Consider the following 6,640-nt stretch of genomic DNA (forward strand, 5'->3'; position numbering starts at 1 on the left):
AAAAAAAAAAAAAAAAAAAAAAAAAAAAAAAAAAAAAAAACTCTGGCCGGGCGCGGTGGCTCACGCCTGTAATCCCAGCACTTTGGGAGGCCGAGGCGGGCAGATCACAAAGTCAGGAGATCGAGACCATCCTGGCTAACACGGTGAAATCCGGTCTCTACTAAAAATACAAAAAATTAGCCGGGTGTGGTGGCGGGCGCCTGTAGTCCCAGCTACTCCGGAGGCTGATGCAGGAGAATGGCGAGAACCCGGGAGGCGGAACTTGCAGTGAGCCGAGATCGCACCACTGCACTCCAGCCTGGGTGACAGAGTGAGAGTCCGACTCAAAAATAGTAATAGTAATAAATAAAATAACTCTATAACCTTATGTGTAAAATCAGCCCCATGAGGCCCTTTTGAATTCCTGCCCTCACAAGTGTTTTTCCACCCAAATTGTTAGGGAAGCTTCTAGAGATGAAATGTATTTCTGGGAACAAATTGTTCTTTAGGGCCTAGAATCTACACTTGTACTCATTTATGGTTTAATTAGATTCTCCCCTGTGCCCTAACAGCAGTAGGAAATGAAGATTCAGCAGTAATCAGTACATAAATAGAAAGTCATTCTCTAAAAAGATTTTTAAAAGGCAACAAAGAAAGTCATTCTCAAATACCTAACAGAATGATATGAAGCGATCTATCTACTGATGTCATGTACAGTGTTACCCTGATGTCAAGCTTCTCTTCTTGCTAAGGATAAATGTGTGTCCAGAATGACATTTTTGTCCCTCTTCAGGCCATTTACAATGAGAGTGCCCCAGGATTGAAGAGTTAAAAGGAAGGATCAGCCGGGTGCGGTGGCTCTAATGCCAGCACTTTGGGAGGCCGAGGTGGGTGGATCACCTGAGGTTGGGAGTTTGACACCAGCCTGACCAACATGGAGAAACCCCGTCTCTACTAAAAATTCAAAATTAGCCGGGCGTGGTGGCGCATGGCTGTAATCCCAGCTATTCGGGAGGCTGAGGCAGGGGAATCACTTGAACCCGGGGAGAGGCAGGGGTTGTGGTGAGCCAAGATCGTGCCATTGCACTCCATCCTGGGCAACAAGAGCGAAACTCCGTCAAAAAAAAAAAAGGGAAGGAAGGATCATCTGGTTGCTAGGTTAGGATCTGTCTCTATTCCCTGGAGGCATACCTGGAGGAAAAACAGGCATCTTCTCTTAGGATGGTTAAAGCCCTCAGCTGGGTGTATGGGAGGACACATTCTAGGAAAGGGGCCCTAGCACTTCCTGATGCAGAGACAGTTCCAAGTTAATTACTGGGGGAAAGGTAAGGGAAAATAAACCTTTACAGTGTGGGGGAACTGGAACAGCATTGCTCAGGCAGGGCTCTAGCTGTGCTGTTCTGAAAGGGCTAGGCCCTGGGATTCAGGGTCATGCCCTGCTTGCAGCCTTGTGTGTGCTCTCCAAGACAGAGGAGGACCTGTTGGGTATCCAGCTGAAAATGATAATCACTAACCAACAATATTACTTGAGCAGTTGACTGTTGGCAGACACTGTGCTAGACATTGGGATATACAGATAATTCAGGCATGCTTTCTGCTTTCAAGGGGCTCACAGTATACAGGGGGAGCAACACACAAATATACATTACATTTGGGAACTGACTGGAGTGCAGGAGAGAAGAAAAAGGGATGCTATAATGTTTCTGGGCTGGGCATGTGGCTCATGCCTGTAATCCCAACGCTTTGGGAGTCTGAGGCAGGAGGAGTGCTTGAGGCCAGGAGTTCAAGAGAAGCCTGGGCAACACAGTGAGACCTATCTGCAGAAAAAATAAAAATTAGCCAGGCATGGTGGCATATGCGTGTAGGCCAGGAGGCTGAGGCCAGAGGATTGCTTGAGCCAAGTTCAAGGCTGCAGTGAGCCATGATCATGCCACTGGACTCCAGCCTGGGTCACAGAACAAGACCCTGTCTCAAAAAATAAAATTCTTCTGGACTGCCACGATAAATTGCACAGAGAGCTGTAATTTACATTTCCATGCCCTGGTTCTTAGTATTTTCCTGAGTTATACTTGAGAAAAAAAATATGATACTTTCTGTAGTAACAAAGATAAAAGACTTTATTTTTTTATTTTTATTTTTTCCGAGATAGAGTTTCCCTCTTGTTGCCCAGGCTGTGTGCAGTGCAATGGCGTGATCTCGACTCATCGCAACCTCTGCATCCCAGGTTCAAGCGATTCTCCTGCTTCAACCTCCCGAGTAGCTGGAATTACAGGCGCCTGCCACCATGCCCGCTAATTTTGTATTTATAGTAGAGATGGGGTTTCTCCATGTTGGTCAGGCTGGTCTCAAACTCCCAACCTCAGGTGATCGGGCTGCCTTGGCTTCCTAAACTGCTGAGATTACAGGCGTCAGCCACCGCGCCAAGACTTTTGTAATTAAATTGTTAATTATATAGAGAAATCTGTTTCAGTATATTCACAAATAGCAGGAGCACATACGTAGTATAAAGTGGATTCTGTAATAGGAATTGCCTGTCTACACTGCTGCAGGTAAAAGACCTTTATAAGAAACCCAGGCCGTGTGTGGTGGCTCACGCCTGTAGTCCCAGCACGTTGGAAGGCTGAGGCAGGTGGATTACCTGAGGTCAGGAGTTTGAGACCAGCCTGACCAATATAGTGAAACCCTGTCTCTACTAAAATTACAAAAATTAGCCAGGCGTGGTGCACCTGTAGTCCCAGCTACTCAGGAGGCTGAGACAGGAGAACTGCTTGAACCAGAAAGGCAGAGGTTGCAGTGAGCCAAGACCACATCACTGCACTCCAGCCTGGGCGACAGAGCGAGACTCCATCTCAAAAAAAAAGAAACTCTAATCTGTATTACTTTTGGGTATGTGCTGGAGTCTGACCTTTGAAACCAATTGCAAAGGCAAGAAGATCCTTGGGAAAAAATTACTTCTATGACAGTCAAGGAAAGCAGTGCAACTGGGTGGGCAGAAAGTGCCTTTGGCAGCAGAATGTGGAAATGGGTTCTGGTACCTCATCTATCACATAATCATGTATCTTCATACAACTTAACTCTCAGTCACCGTGTCCTTGCCCATCAACTAGGAAGACTGGTCTCGGCCCTCTACTTCTTAGGGTGTAAAATCTGTTGTTACTAAGGGCGGGCACGGTGGCTCACACCTGTAATCCCAGCACTTAGGGATGCTGAGAGGCGGGCGGATCACCTGAGGTCAGGAGTTAGAGACAACCCTGGCAACCAAGGTGAAACCCTGTCTCTGCAAAAAAAAAAAATAATAATAATACAAAAATTATCCAGGCATGTTGGTGGGTGCCTGTAATCCCAGCTAATCAGGAGGCTGAGGCTGGACTATTGCTTGAACCCGGGAGATGGAGATTGCAGTGAGCCAAGATCGTGCCACTGCACTCCAGCCTGAGTGACAGAGCAAGACTCTCTCAAAAAAAAAAAAAAAAAAAAAGTGTTACTGAAGACATGCAGACAGTAAAAAGAGCGGGGCCAGACACAGTGGCTCATGCCTGTAATCCCAGCAGTTTGGGAAGCTGAGGCGAGCAGATCACCTGAGGTCAGGAGTTCAAGACCAGCCTGCCCAACATGGCGAAACCCCGTCTTACTAAAAACACAAAAAATTATCTGGGCATGATGGCACATGCCTGTAGTCCTAGCTACTCGGGAGGCTGAGACAGGAGAACCACTTGAACCTGGGAAGTGGAGGCTGTAGTGAGCCAAAATTGTGCCACTGCACTCCAGCCTGGCTGACAGAGCAAGACTCCATCTCAAAAAAAAAAAAAAAAAAAAAAAAAAAAAAAAACAGAAAAAGAGACCGGGCGCGGTGGCTCACACTTGTAATCCCAGTACTTTGGGAGGCCAAGGCAGGCAGATCACCTAAGGTTGGGAGTTCGAGACCAGCCTGACCAACATGGAAAAACCCCATCTCTACTAAAAATACAAAATTAGCCGAGCGTGGTGGCACATGCCTGTAATCTCAGCTACTTGGGAGGCTGAGGCAGGAGAATCACTTGAACCCAGGAGGCAGAGGTTGTGGTAAACCAATATCGTGCCATTGCACTCCAGCTTAGGCAACAAGAGCAAAACTCCATCTCAAAAAAAAAAGTAAAAAGAGCCATATTCCATTATCCCTAAATAATTCAGAAGTTTGGGTTTGTCTGTTTTGCTTTTAGTCTTACCTGCTACATACTTTCACCTTCCTACCCCAGCTTTCTTGTCAATCCTCAAGCTTGAGGCTGCTGCCCCTCACCTGTTCTCTCCCTTTCCTTCCCACTTTTGCTTCCTTATGCCTGTTTTTCATCAGGATCAAAAGCTGTTGTTCACGTGGTCTGCCTTAACTCCAGGTTCATCCACTGCTCTCAGACTAACCTCTTTCCTACCTGCTTCCCGATAACCCCTTGTCACTCTCAGAACACAAGCAAAGCTTGAAGCAAAATGAAGCTGACTGCAAACAGTGTCTTAATCCAAGAAAGAGGATGGAGCAGATGGGAAATTGCCGATAGAGTTCCCCTTAGGGTGTGTTGGGTGTGGCAGCTTTCCCTTAAGTAAAAGTAGGATTCCAAATAATCCAGAAGTGCAGAGAATACTGAAATAAATTATGCACAGACATGTTAGGAAAGAGATTCTGGTACCAATTCAGAGAGAACCACAAAAATCCAATTACGGATCTTTTTTTAAATTTTTCTACTTTCTATTTTATTTTATTTTATTTTTTTCTGAAACAAGTTCTGGCTCTGTCACCCAGGCTGGAGTGCAGTGGTGCGATCTCTGTTCACTGTAACCTCCACCTCCCAGCCTCAACCCATCCTCCCATCTCAGCCTCCCAAGTAGCATGACAACAGGTGCACACCACCATGCCCATCTAATTTATATATAGATATAGATTTTTTTCTCTTTTCTTTTTTCTTTTTTCTTTTTTTTTTTTCTGAGACGGAGTTTCACTCTGTCACCCAGGCTGGAGTGCAATGGTGCGATCTCGGTTCACTGCAACCTCCACCTCCCCAGGTTCGAGCGATTCTCCTGCCTCAGCCTCCCAAGTAGCTGTGATTACAGGCACATGCCACCATGCCCAGCTAACTGTTGTATTTTTAGTAGAAACGGGTTTCACCATTTTGGCCAGGCTGGTCTCGGGCTCCTGAGCTCGTGATCTGCACGCCTTGGCCTCCCAAAGTGTGGGATTACAGGCGTGAGCCACCGCGCCCAGCCTTTTTTTTTCTTTCTTGAGACGGAGTCTCTCTCTGTCGCCCAGGCTGGAGTGCAGTGGTGTGATCTTGGCTTACTGAAACCTCTGCCTCCCAGATTCAAGCAGTTCTCCTGCCTCAGCCTCCGGAGTAGCTGGGACTCCAGGCACGTGCCACCATGGCTGGCTAATTTTTTGTATTTTTAGTAGAGACGGGGTTTCACCATGTTAGCCAGGATGGTCTTGATCTCCTGACCTCACGATCTGCCCGCCTCGGCTTCCCAAAGTGCTGGGATTATAGGCGTGAGCCACCATGACCGGCCAAGATTTTTTTTTTTTTTTTTTCCTGAGATGGAGTCACTCTGTCACCCAGGCTGGATTGCAGTGGTGCAATCTCGACTCACCGGAACCTCCATCTCCCAGGTTCAAGCAATTCTCCTGCCTCAGCCTCCTGAGTAGCTGGGATTACAGGCACCCACCACCACACCCAAATAATTTTTGTATTTTTTTAGCAGATACGAGATTTCATCATGTTGGCCAGGCTCGTCTCAAACTCCTGAACTCAAGTGATCCACCCACCTCGGCCTCCCAAAGTGCTGGCATTACAGGTGTGAGTCACCTTGCCTGGCCATGTCTGTCTGTCTATCTGTCTATTTATCTACCTATCTAACTACTGAGACAGGGTCTCACTCCAGTTGCCCAGGTTGGAGTGCAGTGACAACATCTGGCTCACTACAGCCTTGCCCTTCCAGGCTAAAACGATCCTCCCATCTCAGCCTCTCAAGTAGCTGAGACTACAGGTGTGCACCACCACGCTCGGCTAATTTTTTGTATTTTTAGTAGAAACAGGGTTTTGCCATGTTGCTCAGGCTGGTCTCAAATTCCTGGTCTCAAGTGATCCACCTGCCTCGGCCTCCCAAAGTGCTGTGATTACAGGTGTAAGTCACCACACCCAGCCTAATTTTTATATTTGTTGTAGAGACGTGGTTTCACCATGTTGCCCAGGCAGGTCTCAAATTTGTGAGCTCAAGTGATCTGCCCAACTGGGCCTCCCAAAGTGCTGGGATTACAGACGTCAGCCACCAACCTGGCTCAGAGCTTTTTCTTAAACTAATTCGTACGTGGTAAACAAAGGGCATATCACAAAGTAGAAGTTTTCCTCCGATTCCAGACCCTACTACCATTTCCCAAAAAGACCCCCATCGGCACTTTTTCATATATGCTTCCAAAATTGTTACATACAAATATACCTATAATTGGCCGGGCACTGTGGCTCACACTTGTAATACCAGCACTTTGGGAGGCTGAGGCAGGTGAACACCTGAGGTCAGGACTTCGAGACCAGCCTGGCCAACATGGTGAAACCCTGTCTCTACTAAAAATACAAAAATTACCCAGGCGTGGTAGCAGGCACCTGTAATCCCAGCTACTCGGGAGGCTAAGGCAGGAGAATGG

This window comes from Theropithecus gelada, chromosome 4 (genome assembly GCF_003255815.1).
Source record: "Theropithecus gelada isolate Dixy chromosome 4, Tgel_1.0, whole genome shotgun sequence".
Lineage (NCBI taxonomy): Eukaryota > Metazoa > Chordata > Mammalia > Primates > Cercopithecidae > Theropithecus > Theropithecus gelada.